This window comes from Anastrepha ludens, chromosome 3 (genome assembly GCF_028408465.1).
Source record: "Anastrepha ludens isolate Willacy chromosome 3, idAnaLude1.1, whole genome shotgun sequence".
NCBI lineage: Eukaryota > Metazoa > Arthropoda > Insecta > Diptera > Tephritidae > Anastrepha > Anastrepha ludens.
In genome coordinates, this window is record NC_071499.1 from 68829759 (window position 1) to 68837217 (window position 7459).

A 7459-nucleotide genomic window follows, 5' to 3' on the forward strand; every position below is an offset into this window, starting at 1 on the left:
TTTGGTTAGCCTTTTTGCGGGTGTTGCTGTTGCTCGAGTGCAGCTTCCGTCGCTGCCCGCAAGTGTGCACAGCAATAAATGCAACTTACAAACATACGTGTGCGCGTATTTACTGGAAAAATCACTAGAGCATGCGAGCTCGTTTACGCAGCTACCCACCTAAGTATGTATCAACTCGAGTGCATATACACATGCATATACATGGTTGCTGTGCATTTGTTTGGTTTTTCTTCAAGGCACTCTCTTACATCTCAGTGTTTTACGCGTCGGTTTGTTGTGTAAGGGCTTGACTCCTACATTGCAATGAAGTCTCGTTGGGCGGGAAACTTGAGTAAGAAATTTAATGTGAGTTCCGCTGCAGTGGAAAATTCTATTTATTATTATTGGCATATTTTTTGTTTACATGCGAATTTCATTAATTTTCTTCTGCTGCTGTTTTAATGAAGGATAGTGTCAACAACTGAAGCCTACTTTTTAAGCGATAGCAGCTAAATTTATTGTATAAAAACCCACGGACTGTCACCTCGGCAGCATCCCCTAAAATTTTTTTAGAGTATTCGGAATTTTTTTTATACCAGCATTTATTAAGTTTAATAATATTTAAATATCATTTAACTTCTCCTCAAAAGTCATTGGACCAATAATCTCTAAAACGTTAAAAAACTGAAGAAAAATTTGTTTTCGAAAAAATCGTTAGAATTACTATTAATATCAAAGGTCAAAAAAATTAATGCTTTTATAATTTTTTTTTGTGACACAAATAGTGCTAGTTTAATATAATATAATATTGCATGTGGAAAATATTTTCTTAAATCTTCATCGCAAAATATTGAAAATTGGGTGACTGGCAGTGAATCTTGGGGCCACCTCGAAAAGAAGAATAAAATTGTACGTAACAACTCGCAACAGAACCATTGTTAAAGGGAATGTTTCTGGAGATAGATGGACGGATTTCTTTAATTTTTAATTTTTAGTAGCAATTAGAACCAAAAAATCAGATTATCGCTAAAAAAATGTCATATTCGGTTTTGGGAACTTAGCTCTCAGAGATACGTGACAAATTATGTGACGAAGTACTGCGTAAAATTTCATATCGATTTGTTAGGTATATTTTGAGTTATGACGTAGAAATACCTAAAACAAAGAACTTTCAGAAAAACGCTTTAATGTCGAGTAGGTATATCAACACGATCTGAAGCAACATATGCTCCAACACTCATAACCTATTAAATTTTGCTCCTGGCGACTTGAAATTTTTATTTAAAGAAATAAAAACAAGAAACTTGCTGTTTTTACACGGTATCTATTTTTCAGCTTTGTAAATACGTAAGAAGTATTGGGTAGGGGAATAAGTTCGTAACGTTTTTACCGAAGACTTTTATTTAAACAAAAACACTAATTATATCAACAAGTTAATCGCCTTTGCTATTTACAATTTCTTCCCACTTTCGACTAGTTTGTTGATGCCGTTCGGCAAAAAATCGCCTGGTCTGGTGTCAAAGAAGTTGTTAAGCCAGTTTTTATAGTAAATGCCCTTCATATGGTTTGACAGGGAGTGCAAGGCCCGGAGAACACAGCGGATGCAGAAGGACCCCCCATTCGAGCTCTTGGAGTGGGGCTTATGCAACATGAGGCCTGGCGTTGTGGTGAAGGAGTATGGTTTGACCATATCGATTAGGTCTTTTCAGTCGCATAGCCTCATTCATGCAGTGTAGCTGGGCAATGTAGAGCCCCTTGTTGACTGTGGTATTCTTTTCGAGCATTGCCCAGTGCACCATGCCCTCACAGTCCCACCAAACACATTCTTTGTATGAAGATCCGGCTTGACTCTCGGCCATGGCGTATTTTCTGGATCCACCCATTCCTTCTTTCTTTGTTTTATATGGATATTTGGCACCATTTCTCATCTGCCGTGACGATTCGGTACAAAAAGCGTGCTGTAGACTCGCTTGTCACACCTTTTCAATGCACGTCCCAAATGTCCCAGGCTGCTTCGGTCAAAAAAACTTCGATGAAAAGCAAAGAAGAGCAGGTGTCGAAAATCTTAATTTTTGCTTCTCGGGTATTCTATTTCTAAGCCTCAAAACTAATACAAAATAAAAAAACTCAAAAATACAATTAACATATTAGTTTTGTAGAAAGGTTTCTATCTAGTGAATACTTAGCCTTTGGCAAACAGCAAACAAAACGTTGTAAAATAAAAGAAAATATAAAAACGCTTTGAACTTATTCCCCAACCCAATGGTTAGCGAGTACCATTTGGCTAGATGTCCAAAGTTACAATAAAATTAAAAATTTTGGGCTAGGCATTTACGATTAAAGGTTAAAGTTAAAATATTAAAAAAATTAAAATACGAAAATTTTCAACTTACTTTGTAAATTCCCTGCACTGATCTGATATAATCGATGAACGAGGGTCGTTTGAAAAATTCGTTTGTTGCAAATTGTAATTGTAAGTGCTTGGGTAAACCTTTTTTATTTTTCAACATAGTCTCTCTCTACACTTCGTCCAACTCTGTTCTGGTTTATTGACCCCTTCCGAATAATAGGATTTCTTTAAGTCTGAAAAATATCTTTTCGTTTCTACAATCACCACCTCGTTTGAATAAAATCTTTTTCCCGCCAGTGATTTGTACAAATATTAGTCTGAGGGATCCGAGGGAGCCAAGTCTGGAGAAGAGGATATATGAAACGAGTATAATAATATAATAGGAATCTGAAACGAGTTGGAAGTCTATTTGTATTAATTTTGCCGCAACAACTGCTGGTGCGTGAGCTGGTGCGTTGTCATAATGGAAAAGTAAAATCACTCGACTTCCTCGATTCAAACGCAGCCAAACACAAGCAAATATACTGATCTGGCTAAAACTTGGAGTGTGTTCTTTCAAGAGATGCTACTAACTAAAAATTGCCCCGACTTTTCAAATGACCCTCGTAAAATAACGTGAAAACTCAAAACTATAAAATCGAGCCCAGTTTATAAAATATATCAAATATATTGAAAAATTGTATCCCACTTGCTTGACTTGTGTCCCTGATTCTATTCACTGCTAAGGATAACCTCCTACCAAAGTAGAAAATTCTATTTTAAAGCCAAAACCATTTTGAAATTTTTTCACGTAAAGTTTTTTAATAATCTAACTAAGAGCATTTGCTGAATTAGAAGGTGAGTTCTTTGCAAAGAATTTTTACTCATACGGTTGATTGGTTTTGGCATATTGTACATATGTGAATACAATGAAAGGGTAACTAACATTCTAACAAACTGAAGAAAAACAGTTTGTGTGGTTGCTCTTAAAGTCTTTCTCTGAACTTGGATTAGGTTTTGAAGAAGAAGAAGTTTTTTAAAGTTTCCAATATATTAGTTATTCACTTTTTCAGAAAAACTATAATTTTTTTTTACACTGCACACCCAAATTAATTTGTTTTTACAAAATTTGTAACAATGTTGGAAAAACTGTTCTGTGAATCTTTTATTATTTTTTAACAGCAATTTGCAGCGAACTATCTTCTTTCTTATAGCGGCTGAATTTTTTGTGATAGTTCACTTGCCTGATCCTCAAGGCTATACTATAGCATTTTTACTGTCTCCCATACTGAATTCTATATTGTTTCATGAATAAAATTTTTTAAAGGACTTTAAAGTTTCAAAGGACCAATTTTCCAAAAAATAGTTTTGAAAACTTATAATCAATCTTAGATATTAATATGGATATACCTATATGGAAAGGAGGGTATATCCAGCTCTTAAAAAGAATTTGTTTACTTTTCGCTATTACAAATATTTGTTGTAAAATAATGCCCTTTTAAAATTTTAAACTGATATATCCTTGAAATTTCTAATATGTTATTATTATGAATAACAAACGAAAAGGAATACGGCCAGCGATTAAGAACAATTTTTTGTTTCCTTTGCGCCAGAATAAATACAGAACAATAATGTCCTTTAAAGCAATTACTCTTAAATATCCTTGAAGCTTGTTCTAGAACTCATACCACTTTATATTTATATCCAATACGCAGCGAGGAGCGCTATTCCAGGAACAACCAAAGTGATCATTCGATTTACTTGCTGAACCATCCCCTGAGATTTCAATGGTATAGGACATGATTTTATCGAATTTCAAATTTATCAAACACTTCAAGACTGAATTTGGTAATACAAAGAAGTAGGAAGGGTGATTAATTTTGCGCACCTGGCATAACGGAGGTTTACCTGCCGAAGAGGGGAAACTATTAAAAAAAAATATTGTGGGTTTTTTTCTAGAGTAGTTCTCAAACCCAAGGCCTGCATCCGTTTAATCGTGCTTAAACTTATTCAACTATGGCAAACATAGGAAGGTGTTCGCGACTCTGCTTTGTCTCCGAACTATTACCTATTAACTCATTTTTATACGGGTGTATATTTGTCTTGCCATAAATTCGGTGACAAATTTTAAAAAGCATAGGGCGAGAACAAATTCGCAGAAAAAAGTTCTGTTCTTTTTGCTTTTGTTCGTATGCATTGTCTACTCATAAACTATACTCAGCTTCGTGGCAAATTTTCGCTTGTTAACAATGGAGTGGGGAGCTAAAGAAAATCGCATTGCAGTGATTGCAAAACAAAAGTGGGGTGAAAGTGCAAGAGAGTTTTACGAATTGCTGAAAAATTTAATATTTTGAGAATGTTTGTTTACCGCACGATCAATCGTTTTCGCAAACGTCTGAAGTGACAAGCAGAAAAAGAAGTGGTCGTCCACGCGTGGTTTGAATCAGCGCAGCCATAAAAGCCGTTCGAGAAAGAACTCGCAGAAAATCATGTTTAGGGAAAAGAATGTAACGACCAGATCCATGGCAAGACTAATTAGAGATGATCTCCCGATGAAAGCCTTCCGCGCTCAACTGGTTATCTTATGACATCGCGCTTGAAGAAAATTAGGCTCGACAGATGCAAGTAGCTTTTCCGGTGGCACGCGGTCAATGACCATGAAAGTATTCTTTTCACAGATAAGAAAGTTTTACTCTTGAAAAAGTTTATAATAAACCAAATGACAAAATCTATGCTAAAACTTCTAAAGACTCAAAAAATGTTGCTCCAAGGGTTAAACCTGACCACCATCCAACCTCCGTAATGGCTTGGTGGGGAGTGTCTTGTAGAGGCATTACATCTCTTGATTTCTGCGAAAAAGAGGTTAAGATCGGGGCAAAGGTGTAGCAGTTGGAGGTCTTAGAAGGCAGTTGAGCAGTACTCTCTTCATTAGAGATCGTTTGATCTTTCAGCAAGATTCCGCGCCAGCCCATAAGGCAATAATCACCCAGCAGTAGCTAAAAACAATATGCCTGGGTTCATAGCCGCAGGAAATGGGCCGTCTGGACTTTCAGATCTTTATCCATTGGACTACAGTTTGTGGTCAGAATTGGAGAACATGGCCTGTCGAAGGCCTCACAGAAATTTGGAAAGTCTCAAATAATCTTTGGTTCGAGCAGCGATGTCAATATCCATGGAAACCGTGCGTACTGCAATAGCTGAATGGCCTAATCGTTTGAAGACTTGTGTAAAGCAAATCGTGACTATTTCGAATGAAAATTGAATACTTTTTTCGTTAACATTTACACGATTAAATAAAACTAACTTCATTGAAAAAGTATTATAATTTAGTATCTATAACAGACCTAAAGGCAAGACTAAATAAATATTCCATATTTTATATGTACTTATTTCCGCAAGTTACACAAATTTCCCCTATATTCCAACGAAATCAACAATTCTACAAATATACAAGTGCCAAAAGAGGAATGTAAGAGGTTAATGGTTGACATGTAGGGCTTGCGCCCCTTATCAACTTTTACCTTGCTTTCATCTATTTTAACTTTTGTATTCATACCTTGTTTTCCTTTTGCTATTCACCATTGAAAAGCAAGAAGACAAACAAATGAAAAGAAGAAAAAAAAAACAACAACAACAAAGATAGCATAAACAAAAGCAGCTGCAGTGTCAGTAACTACGTCACAGCTCAGCTTCGCAGCGAGTATGCATTCACATGTATGCACACATACTTTCGCACACAGGTTTGCAGACAAATGTAGGATATTTGTCAGCGGCAGCTCAGGCTTATCTTTGTTTTCATTCACTTTTGTGGCTGCCGTCATTAGGAAAAGAACACGTAAATATGTGCAATGCATGCAAATTCAATGTTCATTGCTGATTTGAAGCGAATTCGCGAAAAAACATATTACATAAAAACTTAATGTGAAAGAAAAAAGTGTTTAAAATGAAAATCATGGCAATCACTAATACAAAAAACAAAACATCAAGAATTCCTAATTGTGCAACATTGATGTAAAAAGCGTTAAAGCTCAAAAAAATGCTGATGGTCGGCACAAATGCCAATAACAACAACATTATTGCATACTCAGACGCTGCTGCCAGTATTTCGCAATTTTTCCGCTAAAAATTCGACTCATAAGCCGCTTGTCATTTCGTGTGGCAGTCAAGTTAAAAAATGTTGTCAAAGGGCTTTGCGACGTTGAAGATTTGAGCTTTCCGTCTGCTACTGTTGCGAAAGCTGCAAAATCGTTTTTACTTTTTGTTTGCATTTCACTTGACTGCTGCATACCACGTGCTGCAGTTGCTTGCTGAGACTCGCGTAAGAGAGCGGCACTATGAAATTGGAGAGTATGAGGGCATGAACAGTCAATGTGAACTGAAGAGCTCGAAAACTGGCAGAGAAAAGCTGCTAGTCAGCTTTTTTAAGGACATTTAATAGAAATATTAGGGTGGGCATAGTCCTTTATAAATCTAAATTGCTAAAAAATAATATCATACACTAGGTTGTTGACTAACTTGAGTTATTCGGCCACCGTGGTCGTATAGGTTGATGTGTGACTGCAATTCGGTGGTGCCCTGGTTCGAAACCTCGGGCATGAAACACCAAATGGTAGAACAAGATGCGGCATAAAACTGTAGGTCCCTCCATTTGTGGAAAAACATCAAGACGCATATCATACATATATACATATACATAATGTAATTATATATAATTATTAGTAAATATATACATATATACTACGCAAACTGTTGGGCGTACAAAAAGCAAATCTTTAATCATATGGGCGATGGAGAAAATTTTTGAAAGATTTCAATTATTTTCAAAATTAAGCTGCATTAGTCCAAATATAATGTGGAAAAGTATGATTGTGTTGATAGGTGCAAACATATTTTAACACAATTAAATCGCATGGGATATATGCATATCAACCCTCAACTAATCCATAGTCATAGACAAGTCAAACTAAATGAAAATTACTCGCCCACGAAGCATTTCAAAGTAAATAGCTACCTGACGTATATAGAACGGTCAATTCTGAATAGTGTGCCATATTTTAATGCTCAAAAGTGTTCGAAAAAATATGCCAAGCTAATTGCAGACGCCGAATTATTCTTCACCAGACGCCGCGAGCTCCCAGACAACAGTTCAAA